This window comes from Elephas maximus, chromosome 3 (genome assembly GCF_024166365.1).
Source record: "Elephas maximus indicus isolate mEleMax1 chromosome 3, mEleMax1 primary haplotype, whole genome shotgun sequence".
In the NCBI taxonomy this organism is placed as follows: domain Eukaryota; kingdom Metazoa; phylum Chordata; class Mammalia; order Proboscidea; family Elephantidae; genus Elephas; species Elephas maximus.
In genome coordinates, this window is record NC_064821.1 from 20322592 (window position 1) to 20336866 (window position 14275).

The following is a 14275-nucleotide window of genomic DNA, read 5'->3' on the forward strand; positions in this document are numbered from 1 at the left end:
GTGTATCAAAACTGGTTAAACCAAAAAGATCTTTCTGAGAAGCAGCATGAAACATACCAGAAGGACTCAGTGATTCTAGTATTTGGCAAAATAGTTACAGTACCATCTTGAGATTTCCTTTTAACCTGTTGACATTAAAAATTAAAATTGGCTACTCTTCCAATCTGTCCCAATTTCAGGCTTTGGTTCAAGACCCCTGAGTTTTAGATTTTTTTCTCCCTGGAAGCTCCCAGGAGTCCTGCTGGTCAGGAAGATGAGGTGATTTTTTTGCTGATGAGATTCTTCAGGGCCCCCTTCAGGTCCCTGTTCCTAAGGCTGTAGATAAAGGGGTTCAGCATGGGGGTCACTGCAGTATACATTACAGCAGAAGCTTTCTCCTTCATGGCTGTGCTGACAGATGGACACAGATAGACCCCAGTGGTGGTCCCATAGAGAAGAGCAACCACAGAGAGATGGGAGCTGCAGGTGGAAAATGCTTTCTTCCTTCCATTTGCAGAGGGGACCTTCGTGATGGCTACGGTGATGTGAGCGTAAGAGGTCAGAATGCATATGAAGGGAGTGGCTAACACCATCCTTGCCACAATGAACACAAAGATCTTGTTCATGGTGGTGTCAGTGCAAGAAAGCCGGAGAAGGGGAGTGAGGTCACAGAAGTAGTGAGGAATCTCATTGCTGCTACAGAAAACCAAGCAAACCATTAGGAGGATGTGGGTGAGGGAGATGAAGAAAGAAAACACCCATGGGCTAACAGCCATCAAGACACAGAGGCGTGGACTCATGATGGTGGTATAGTGCAAGGGGTGACATATGGCAACAAACCGGTCATAAGCCATCACAGCAATTAATATACTGTCAATGATGCCAAAGAAATGGAAAAAGTACATCTGGGTCAGACAGCAAGGATAGGAGATGGACTTTTCTCGTGATTTGGATGTTCACCAACATTTTAGGGATGGTGTTGGTGGTGAGGCAGAAATCAACCAGGGAGAGGTTGACCACAAAATACATTGGGGTTTGGAGATGGGAGTCTGACCTGATGGCCAGAATTATTAACAGGTTTCCCATGGCTGTGACCAAAGACATGCATGGGAACATAGCAAACAGGAGATTCTCCTGCTCTGGGTTTTCTAAAAGTCCCAGAAGGATGAATTCAGATGCACTGGTTTGGTTCCTTAGTTCCATGAGCATGAATCCTCTGCAAGTATTGAAAGGGGGAAGTTACACAAATGCTACAGAGAAGATTCTGGGAAGTTAGACCAGATTATGCCCAACTTCCCTTCTGGGTTAATTACACACCATCTTAAATCTTGCCCTTTCAGGCATTGACATAGTTTATATAAACTCCTATATCTGTGGAATAGTCCGCATTTCAGACACAGATTGAGACAGTATACAAAGCATGGACCCTTTTAAAAGGATTATTAAATGATATACTTTAGATTAAATAAATTGAATCCAGAAAGAATAACTGATGTCCAAGATGGAATCACTAGCCATTAAATTGTATATATGTAGGAAAAATTTAAACACTGATTCTTAATAGAAATGTGTATGCAAACAAGGTGAATTAAAATTCCATGGCTTCCCCCAGATGATTTCACTGATGAATCCCACCAGGAACTAATAAGTGATTATAGCAAGGCAGCAGCATACAACGTTAACATAGAAAAGCCAACTTCTTTACTAATACCAGCAATGTACAATTGGAATTTTGACTCAAATACAACATCATTTACATTAGCACACAAAAATAAATAAATAATAAAAGAATTAGGTATAAACCTAACAAAATATGTAAAAGGTCTATATGAGGAAAGGTATAAAATTCTGATGAAAGAAATCAGAGAAGACCTAAACAAATGGAGATCTTTTTCATGTTAATGAATAGGAAGACTTAATATTATTAAGCTGTTCTTCCCAACTTCATCTATAGATTCAACACATCTCATTCAAAATCACAGCAAGTTATTTTGTATATATTGACAAATTGATTCTAAAGTTTGTATAGAAGGGCAAAAGACCCAGAATAGCCAACACAATACTGAAGAATAGCAGAGTTGGAGGACTTCCACTAACTGACATCAAGACTTACTATAAAACTACAGTGATTAGAACAACGTGATACTGGTGAAGAAACAGACAAATAGATTAGAGGGACAGGATACAGGGCCAAGAAACAGACCCACATGAATATAATTATCTGATATTTGACAAAGAAGCAAAGACAATTCAATGGAGAAAGGACAATCTTTTCAACAAATAATGCTGGAACAACTGGGTCTCCACATGCAAAACAATGAATCTAAACAGAGCTTACATCTTTCACAAAGATTAACTCGAATATGTACCATAGATGGGAGATGAAAGATGGTGAAGTGAGTGGACAGTCCCACTTACTCCCCCAGCAACTAATCCACTGAATGATGAATAAAAACAAACACAGGCTGAAATCTCAGAACTTTAGATGGCAGCAAGGTGTTGGATGTTTGGAGTGAGTGGAGAGAAGGAGAGGGGATGCCACAGAAACTGGGAGGACATACCCACTAACATCGGGAGCACTAGCTCTTTGCAAATATTTTGTGATGGAGCTGAGCCACACTCCAAACAGGGAACACAGAAAGGGAGCTAATATGAGGAAGCTGCATCCTGATTTTTTTTTTAAGGTGGCATAAATTGGCCGGGGAGTTCACAGGTTGTGCAACTTGGAGGGAATGAAGGGAAATCACAGCACTCTAAAAGAGTGCTGTTGAATCTCACTGAGGCTCGAGATGAACAGGAACTAGGACCAGGAAGAACTGCAAGTGCAGCAGGGTGAGGAGAATACTTCAGACTTACAAGTGACACAGAGGAAAATGGCTAACTCCCTGCCCACAGAGGAACGCTGTGGGAGAACCTGTGCAGGGGCACCCATGAGGGAAAGACATAGCAAGCTCTCCATCTTTGCCATAGAAAAGTCAAGCCCACTATATACCTCAGAATCTGCAACCACCTAAACCCCCCTTCCATGCCTGTGTATTAAGTTCCAGAGACAAAACATCCAGAACTCCTGAATTGGCACTGAAAAAAAATCTAAGGATAATAGTACCCGATAGTGCTTCTCAGGAGAAGATATCGAGCCCACTGCTGCTGGGCTGATTCTGACTCAAAGCAACCCTGTGGGCAGAGTGGAGCTGCTCCATGGGGTTCCCAGGCCTGTGAGTTTTTGCAGAGGTGGGCTGCCATATCTTTCTCCCACAAAGAGGCTGGTGGGTGTGAGCCCTGGACATTTGATTGGCAACCAGGAACTTGTCCGCTGCACCACTAAGGTGTTCAATCATAACATTTTCCCACAAAAACCAGAATATAAAATTTAAAGTAAAAAAAAAAGATACCAAAATGCCCCAAGTTCAACAAAATTAGAGTATAACATGCAAAAAAAAATCACAAGAGAAGAAGGACCAATCAAAAGCAAAACATGAAAGAGGAAATTTCTCCTATGGAGGCTAGGCTAATGAAAAGAATTGATAATTTTCAGACTATGGTGCTAAATATGTTCAAGGAAAGCAAGAAACTCACCGAAAACAAACTAGCAGAAATCAGGAAACAAATGGAGGGACAAAATGAGAGACTCAACAAGGAAACTGAGAACATAAAACAACAACAAAAAAACTAAAGAGTACTATTGGAACTGAAGAATAAAGCAACTGAATTAGAAAAAACACGAGAAACACTCAACAATAGAGATGAACAGACAGAAGACAGAATAAATGAACTAGAAGACAAATAAATGAACTTATCAAGTCTCAAGAGATATAAGAAAAAAGAGCCAAGAAAAGTGAACAAACCCAAAAGAAACCCAAATGGGACTCTGTTAAGAAATCTAACGTTAGAGTTATTGGAATCTTGGAACACCTTGACAACAATAAAGGCATAGGAACAGTTTTCCAAGAGATAATCTGAAAGAATTTCCCAGGCCTGGACAGAGAACAAAGCCTGCAAATACAAGAAGCTACACTAACCCCAATCAGAAGAGACACAAAAAGATCAGCTCTGCCATATCCTAATAAGATCATTGAAAACCAAGGACAAAGAGACTTCTGAAAGCAGCAAGAGGAAAACACAATATAACATACCAAGGGTCTTTCGTAAGAACTAGTGCAGATTTCTCCCCAGAAACTCTAGAGGCCAGAAGACAATGGAGTGACATATATAAAATATTGAACCTAGACAATTGCCAAGCAAAAATTCTTTACTCAGCAAAGTTGTTGTTTAAAAAAAAAGGGGGGGGGGAATCAAGACACTCCCAAATAAAGAGAAACTCTGGGAATTTGCACTGATGTAGTGGTTAAAAACTATGGCTGCTAACCAAAATGTAAGCAGTTTGAATCCACCAGGTGTTCCTCGGAAACCCTATGGGGCAATTCTACTCTGTCCTATAGGGTCGTTATGAGTCAGAATCGACTCAATAGCAGTGGGTTTGTTTGTTTGTTTGTTTTGGTAAGACATCTCAGTGACAAATTCCCAGAGCTTCTGTTTGAGCTGCAAACATCCATGTTGATGATCCAAATTCTAAAGAAGTGAGTAGCATCTGGTGTCTTAAAAGCTTGTGAGTGACCATCAAGAGAAAAACAATAAAACATAACCAAAATCTCAGAGAAGAAACAAGTCTACACAAGCTACAATCTCATCTACCCTGAGACCAGAAACACTAGATGATGCCCACTGATCGTTCTGACTGGGATCACAATAAATGGTCCTGGATAGAATGGGAGAAAAATGTGAAGCAGAACTCAAATTCTTATTTAAACAAAAATCCAGACACGCTGGAAGAGTAGAGAACAGAGTGCTCCCTGAGACCCTCTTTAACCTAGAACCAAGCCTATCCACTGAGATCACCTTCTAGCGAAACAGCAGAGTGGCATACAAAATAAAGGATATTATCCTTAAGATCAGTGTTCTACTTAAAAACCATCAGTGTGAGACCAAAAGTTCAACAATTACTCAAAAGCAAAGATGAGAAGATAAGGTGGCAGGGAAACTAGAGTAATGGAAATGGAACAAACAGAACATAAGAGAATGTTGACACATTGTGATGAATGCAACTAATGTCACTGAACAATTTTTGTGGAAATCGTCAAATGAAAACCTAACTTGCTGTGTAAATTTTCACCAAAAACTCAATAAAGTATTATTTTTTTAAATAAAGAAATGGCAAAAAAAAAAAAAAAGTATGTGTACATTAAGACCTGCACACAAATGTTTATAGCAGCTGTACTCACAATTTCCACAAACTGGAAACAACCAAGATGTCCTTCAACAGGAAAAATGAATAAACAAACTGTGATACATCCAAAGAGAGAGGTATTATTCCACAATAAAAGAAGTGAGCTTTCAAGCCACAAAAGACATGAAGGAACCTTAAATTATATATTGCTAAGTGAAAGAAGGTAGTCCATGGAATCGTAGATTTGGAATCAATGTGTGACTATACACATGTAGTATTGCCAACCATGGAAACTCTCCTAAGCCTCAGTGTTCATTTTTTATTGAAGCTCCATCACATAGGCATGATTGATTGCCCACATAGCTGATCTTGGTTGCCAGTCTCCAGCCTCTCTAGAGTTCAACTGATACCACATAACCAAAGCCCTCACCCTCAATCACATTGTTATGACCTATTGTGACCAATTTCTGCCCTACAACTGTCTTATGTGGTCAATGCCCACCTAAATCGCATTGTGAGACTACCCAGTGTTACCCTAAGCCCCTAGGCAAAAATCAGGCATGACATTCCAAGGGCTTAGAGATTACCTCCCAGAAGCCAAGGTTAAAGTCCAGACATTTTTTTTTGGGCAAGATTAAATTATTTACTGCACAGGCCATCCCCTGGTCTTTGGCCAAGACTCTCTTACAGCAAAATGATCATATGCCCAACATTTGAAGGAACCCCTGTGGCATAGGGGTATATTTAAAGGAAAAACTCGACTACCCTACAAAGCTATTGCATACATTTTAATATTTTTGTCTCTTGATCTACCACTATTTGTGCCTTATGATAAAGTTGTGGAGAACTATTTAGCAGAGAAATTTGCTGATGGTTAGGTAAATCCAGTTATTCAGTAAACCAATCATTCCCATCAGTATTACATCATAAGGAGACTTTAAACTTCCCAATGCGTTTGACAATCAATATCAACATTATAATCTTACCAACGATGCCAATGTTACACCTTTAATGCACTATCGTTAGTAGATGTAACCTGAAAAATAAGAGTTAAAAGTTTCTGGCACTCTACTAAAGCCCCATTCAGTCATTATCAATTAGATCAGTCTATCATCACATCGTATTACCAAAATGTTTCCCAGAGCATTGCCACTCAGGTTTTCAGGATTCCGTTTGACTTTGTCAGGTTCCAGAAGCAGGGGAGGCTTCATACGGCAACATGTGGCTTTACCCTTTCAAGCATGATGTATAAATGAGCTAAGAGACAATATTATTGCTTGCTTTGAACCTCTTTTTGGGCACCAATATAGTACTGGATTTTCCTCACTGAATAACCCATTTATTCATTATTTTATACCAATGTATTATTCCTCTTTCTTTCCATATGTAGTTAATTTTTACCCAAAATTTACCACTTTTGGAAGGGAAGTTAGGTCTGTCACTGTGTTGGTCCAGATTGCTGGCAGCAATACTAGCCTAGCAAGAGCCTTCTTCTCACTCCATTCCCATTCATATAACACAGGATTGTATAGATAAGGAACTACTGAGCTATCTCGACCACTAGACAATGTAGCTGCATTCATTGCTAACCCCAATTTTGCTTAATGTTTTGAAGGCACAGTCCACCCGATCAGATTCTTGAGAGTTCTAACAAAAAGATTTAAACATATAGTTTCAGTTTCTTGCTTAGGAGTCATCCACAGTTGCAGCACTGATCCTGGCACCAATTAATTGTATCAGGTAAGGGGGGAAAAAAAGAAAGTTGAGGTGATGTGGGAAAGAATTGTAGAGTCATGCCAGCATCCTCTTCTAACCTCCCTTCCTATGATGCCCCAGAAAAGTAGAGGAATTTATCAGGTTGGGTTGCTCCCTTGGCCCCCTTAATCTTAAGTGTGAGCACATACTCATGAAGGTAAGCCAGACCTATATGCCTTTATTGTTGTTTTTGTTAGGTGCTGTCAAGTAGGTTCTGACCCATAGTGAGCCCATAATAAGAAAATGAAACACTGCCCAGTCCTGTGCCATCTTCATAATCATTATTATGCTGAAGCCCATTGTTGCAACGACTGTGACAATCCATCTCATTGAGGGTCTTCTTTTTTGCTGACTCTCTACTTCACCAAGCATAATGTCCTTGTCTGGAGCCCTGGTGGTGTAGTGCTTAAGAGTTAACCATAAGGTGAGCCGTTCGAATCCACCAGCTGCTCCTTGGAAACTCTATGGGGCAGTTCTACTCTGTCCTATAGGGTTGCTATGAGTTGGAATCGACTTGACAGCAATGGCTTTGGTTTTTTTGCTTTTAATGCCCTTCTCCAGGGACTGATCCCTCCTGATAACATGTCCAATGTACTTGAGATGAAGTCTCGCCATCCTTGCTTCCAAGGAGCATTCTGGCTGCATTTTCTCCAAGACTGATTTGTTCATGCTTCTGGAAGTCCACATTATATTCAATACTCTTCAGCAGTGCCGTAATTCAAAGGCATCAATTCTTCTTCGGTCTTCCTTATTCATTGCCCAGCTTACACATGCATATGAGGCAACTGAAAACACCATGGCTTGGGTCAGGCATACTTTAATCCTTAAAGTGACATTTTTGCTTTTCAACACTTTAAAGAGGCCTTTTGCAGATTTGCCCAATGCAATATGTCATTTGATATCTTGACTGCTGCTTCCATGGACATTGTGGATCTAAGAAAAATGAAACCCTTGATAACTTCAATCTTTTCCCTGTTTATTATGATGTTGCTTATTGGTACAGTTTTGAGGATTTTTGTTTTCTTTACACTGAGGCACAATACAAACTGAAGGATGTAGTCTTTGATCTTCATCAGTAAGTGCTCTTCACTTTCAGCAAGCAAGGTTGTGTTATCCACATAATTCAGGTTGTTAATGAGTTTTCCTCCAATCCCGATGCCCCGTTCTTCTTCATAGAGTGCAGCTTCTCAGATTATTTGCTCAGCACACATATTGAATAAGTGTGGTGAAAGGATACAATCCTGATACATACCTTTCTTGATTTTGAACCTCTCAGTATCCCCTCATTCTGTTTGAACAACTGCCTCTTGGCCTATGTACAGGTTCCTCAGGAGCACAATTAAGTGTTCTGGAATTCCCATTCTTCTCAATGTTATCTATAATTCGTTATGAACTACACAGTCAAATGCCTTTGCCTAGTCAATAAAACAGAAGTAAGCATCTTTCTGATACTCTCTTCTTTCAACCAAGACGCATTTGACATCAGCATCCCTGTCCCCTTCTGAATCCAGCTTGAATATCTGGCAGTTCCCTGTTGATGTACTGTTGCAACCCCTTCTGAATGATCTTCAGCAAAATTTTACTTGTGTGTGATATTAATGATATTGCTTGGTAATTTCTGCATTCCGTTGGATCACCTTTCTTTGGAATGAGCACAAACACAAATCTCTTCCAGTTGGGGCCAGGTAGGTGTCTTCCAAATTTCTTGGCATAGACAAGTGAGAGCCTCCAGCACTGCATCCATTTGCTGAAACATCTCTATTGGTATTCATCAGTTCCTGGAGCCTTGTTTTTCACCAATGCCATCAGTGTAGCTTGGATGTCTTCCTTCGGTACCATTAGTTCTTCATCATATGCTACCTCCTGAAATGGTTGAACATCAACAAATTATTTTTGGCACAGTGACTCTGTGTATTCCTTCCACCTTCTTTTGATGTTTCCTGTGTTGTTCCTTAATTTTTCCCTATAGAATTCTTAAATATTGTAACTCTAGGCTTGGACTTTTTCTTCAGTTCTTTCAGCTTGAGAATGACAACCGTGTTCTTCCCTTTTGGTTTTTCAACTCCAGCTCTTTGCACATTGCATCATAATACTTTACTTTGTCTTCTCAAGCCACTTTTTAAAATCTTCTGTTCAGCTCTCTTACTTCATCATTTCTTCCTTTCACTTTAGCTATTGTACTTTCAAGAGCCCACCACGTATCTATCAGCTTGTAGTACTGTTGTGGCTTCTGTGTTTCTCTGATACTTGAAGCTTTGCTTCTGGTTTTTGAAATACCAGCAGGGCATTCTTGGTGGACAAGTTTCAGTGGAGCTTCCAGGCTAAGACAGACTAGGAAGAAGGACATGGCAGTCTACCTCTGAAAAAATTGGCCAGTAGTAACCTTAGGAATAGCAGCAGAACATTGTCTGAAATAGTGTCAAGGATTTTATTTTACTTGGATCCATAATCAGTGCCCATGGAAGCAGCAGTTAAGAAATCGAGTAAGCCAGCACAACTTGTACAAAGCAAGGTCATGGAAGCTCCATAGACACATCCAAACTTCCTGAGGGATCAAATTGCTGGGCTGAGTGCTGTGGTGATCGTGGTACTGGGGAACATCTAGCTCAATTGGCATAACATAGTTTATAAAGAAAATGTTCTACATTCTGGCTTGGTCACTAGTGTCTGCGGTCTTAAAAGCCTGTGAGCAGCCATCTAAGATACTGCACTGGTCTCACACCTTCAGAAGCAAGGAATAATGAAGAAAACTAAATGTACAACGGAAAGGTTAGTCCAAAAGACTAATGAGCCACATCTACCACAGCCTCCACCAGACTGGAGTCCAGCACAGCTAGACGATGCCCAGCTACCACCACTGACTGCTCTGACAGGGATCACAATAGATGGACCCGGACAGAGCTGGAGAAAAAAATGTAGAACAAAATTCTAACTCACAAAAAAAGACCAGACCTACTGGTCTGACAGAGACTGGAGAAACCCTGAGAGCATGGCCCCTGGACACCCTTTTAGCTCAGTAATGAAGTCACTCCTGAGGTTCACTCTTCAACCAAAGATTAGACAGGCCCATAAAACAAAATGAGACTAAAGGGGCACAACAGCCCAAGGACAAAGACTAGCAGGCAGGAGGGGACAGGAAACTTGGTAATTGGAAACCCAAGGTTGAGAAGGGAGAGTGTTGACATGTTGTGGGGTTGTTAGCCAATATCATAAAATAATATGTGTACTAACTGTTTAATGAGAAACTAGTTTGTTCTATAAACCTTCATCTAAAGTACAATAAAAAAAGGAAAAAAAAAAAGAAATCAAATTACTCACTGTATTGGACAAATCTGCTGCAAAAGACCTCTTTAAAGTGTTGAAAAGCAAAGATATCACTTTAAGGACTAAGGTGTACCTGACCCAAAACGTGGTGTTTTCAATCATGTCATATGTATGTGAAAGCTGGACAATGAATAAGAAAGACCCAAGAAGAATTGATGCCTTTGAATTATGGTGTTGATGAAGAATATTGAACATACCATGGACTGCCAGAAGAACAAACAACTCTGTCTTGGAAGAAGCACAACCAGAATGCTTATTAGAAGCAAGGATGGTGAGACTTTGTCTCACTACCTTGGTCATGTTATCAGGAGGGTTCAGTCCCTGGAGAAGGATGTCATGCTTGGTCGGGTAACGGGTCAGCTAAAAAGAGGAAGATCATCAAGTTGATAGATTGACACAGTGGCTGCAACAATGGGCTCAACCATAGCAACAATTGTGAGGGTGGCTCAGGACCAGGCAGAATTTCGTTCTGTTTGAACATAGGATGGCTATGAGTCAGCACCTAACAACAACACATTCAAGAGCAAGCTTAAGTCTCTTCTGACATTCATTTTGGTCTTTTCTTTCTTTCCTGTCTTTGAAATGACCTCTTGCTTTTCTCATGTCCTTGGTGTCATTCACAATTTGACTGGTCCTTGGACATTTGTATTAAATGTGTTCTTGATATATACAGCTTCACATCTCCCCATTTTAAACAATACAATGTTTCGGTTCTCATTCCAATTTTCAATTACACCATTACTCTAAGGATGAAAGTGCATTGCTCGGTCTTATGTGATGTGACAATGGCACACTGATGTACTATATTCTGTTTCAGTTCTTTTATAATTTTTTGAGGAGTCCTAGTGGCACAGTGGTTAAAGCACTTGGCTGCTAATCAGAAGGCTGGAGATTCAAACCCACCAGCCACTCCACAGAAGAAAGACGTTGCAGCCTGCTTCCGTAGAGATTATGGCTTTGGAAATCCTATGGGACAGTTCTACTCTGTCCTAGAGGGTTGCTGTGAGTTGGAATCAACTTGACAGCATGAGTTTGTTGTTTTTTTTTAATAGCATTTTGAGTATTTGAATATGCCTTCGAGTACGTAAAGCCCAGTCCAGAGTAAGTATCTGTTTCTCTCAGGGTCCATTTGTAGTCTCCTGCGGCTACCAGCATCAGGTTGATTTGCAGCTGTATGCAGGGCCTTTTCCCTGGTGAATCTGCCCCATAGCCATCTGCAGTTCCTGTCTCACTGGTTGGCAGACAGAACAGTTCTTATTGGGACTTTGTGCCTCTGAGGGTGGAGGAGAAATATGTCTAAATTTAGTCAATTTCTGCATTGCTGCAGCTCTCCTATGCCCTCTCATTCTATGGACCATCTCAAGGGAGCACACTGCCAGTTCTAATCAACTTCTGTTCCTGAAAATGGGTTCTTCTTTTGGGCATCAACATGTTCTACTTTAATGCACCCCTTAAGTTCCAAAAGTGATTTCCTTAAAGTTATGCCCCATATAGGCATTTCTATAAAAGGCCAGTTTTCTATCACCCGTCTACCTGATTCTACATCCAAGACATTGGCCTCCGCCTATTAGTCAGTAAAAACCCAAACATGGGGGCAAATAACATGCAATTCAGCCCACTATATTGATTTCTTTTTATCTTCTTCAATCAGATAGGGTGTTAACTCTTCACCTCTAAACTGCTACTCATAAAACAAGCAGCTATTTGTTGGTCATTCGAAAGCTATTCGTAGGATAATGCCCAAGTGGCAATAGGATTGGGAAGCTTCTTTGGTGGTTCTAAAGTCAGTCCCAGGGAAAAAGAGATCATCTAATTGTGAATATAATGAGTACCTCTTTGCATTCTCTCAGTAGCATGTTCCAGCACAAACCATTTCCAATTTATTATGGAACTCTCCTGGGCATGCCATTAGAGTGTTTCTCCAATATCACCCAAGACATTATGGGTATTTCAAGAGTCAAGGTTATTTTATGTTCTTTAGTTATGGGGCATTTTCAATTAATGTCCACTAGCAAGCTAGTAATTATTTCTCAAATGGAAATTTTCTAATTCAAAATTTTAGCAGTCATTGCTGGGTAGTGCTCACATGCTTTTGCCGTAAGTTGCAGTCCACATTAAGGACTCTAAGACTCCTTTTAAGTAGTTTTATGGATTGTTGTTGTTGTTAGGTGCTATTGAGTCAGTTCCAACTCATAGAGACTCTATGTACAACAGAACAAAACACTGCCCAGGTCTGCACCATCCTCACAATTGTTGCTATGCTTGAGCCCATTTTTGCGGCCACTGTGTCAAACCCTGGTGGCATAGTGGTTAAGAGCTACAGCTGCAACCCAAAAGGTCAGCAGTTCAAATCCCCCAGGCGCTCTTTGGAAAATATACGCGCGGTTCTACTCTGTCCTGTAGGGTTGCTATGAGTCAGAATCGACTCAGCGTCAATGGTTTTCTTTCTTTCTTTTTTTTTTTTTTGGTGTCAATCCATCTCCTTGAGGGTCTTCCTCTCTTTCACTGACCCTCTCCTTTACCAAGTCTGATGTCTTTCTCCTGGATCTGGTCCCTCCTGATAACTTGTCCAAAGTACTTGAGACAAAGTCTTGCCATCCTTGCTTCTAAAGAGCATTCTGACTGTACTTCTTCCAAGACAGATTTCTTCATTCTTCTGGCAGTCCATGGTATATTTGATATTCTTTGCCAACACCATACCTCAAATGCATCAATTCTTCAGTTTTTCTTATTCATTGTTCAGCTTTTGCATGCATATGAGGCAACTGAAAATACCATGGCTTGGGTCAGGCACACCTCAGTCCTCAAAGTGACATCTTTGCTTTTTTTTTTTAACACTTTAAAGATGTTACTTTTGTAGCAGACTTTCCCAGATTAGAACTAGCAATATTCCCAGATGTGGAATATGCATCCTTCTAAATCAAATAAACTGCCCTGAAACTGGACTTATTACATATTTTGTCTCCTAGGTACCCCATACTCTTCCAAATTAACAAGCTCTGTGGGCTCCGTCAATCTTATTGGTTTTCACTTAGCATGTTTAATAAATATTGTCTAAGGGTGGGTTTGGTTTGTCCTCTGTTTTATAATACTAAGTAAGGGAAGCATTCCTCCAGTAAGACATAATATCTATTTCCATAAAACTTTCAGGTAAAGGAGACTCAACCACTTCACATAAAGTCCATTCAAACATTCCAGTTTTCATTCGAACTTTCACCTTGATCCCACCAACCACTGCATTCTCATATCCTCCCAATATAACTATAGCCCCTGTTAGGACTTCACGAACAGGAGTTTCAACCACGGTGCATGGGAACTCCATGTCAAGAAGTCCCAGAAATGTCTCTTCTCCACACTCTGACCATTTTACCAACTCATGCATATGGCCTTGGGTTCTTAGCCAGGGGTCGGGCCAAGGAATCCAGACCCTTTCTTCACACCCCACCTTGATTAGATTGCGGGATCATCACCTCATGAGATTCAAGTTCAGGTCAAAGTCAATATTGCCTTACAGATTTTTAAATTCCTCCAAAGTAGGGTTAATAGGTCACCCATTCTCCTTCCTCAACCCATCCTGAAATCATGCCAGATTAATCTTCCTGAAGTATACCTCTAAACATATCACTTTTGTTCACTTATTTATTAATTCATTTACTCACTTATTCAATAAACAATTATTGATGATTACTATGTACCAGATCCTGGGCCGAGTGGTGAGGACTAAGTCCTGAAAAAAGACAAAGACTCTATCCTCAAGATACTTGAGAGGAGGGATTGTGTTTCTATTTCTTTTTGTGGCCAACTGCATATCTGAGACACAGAACATATAATCGTTCAACACAGGCATGAATTGGTAATTATTCTCACATTTATGAGACAAAGTCTTGCCATCCTCATGTTTATTTAGTGCCCCTATTGTGCCAGGCACTGCTGTAAGTGCTTTGCTAATTTGTTACTCCACCCACTAACCCACTGCCATTGAGTCAATTCCGA

General features: G+C 40.4%; 1 pseudogene; it reads right to left on the minus strand.

Moving 5' to 3' along the window:
• Positions 1-245: 245 nt before the first annotated feature.
• Positions 246-1182, minus strand: LOC126074065 (olfactory receptor 24-like; annotated as a pseudogene).
• Between the last annotated feature and the right edge of the window lie 13093 nt (positions 1183-14275).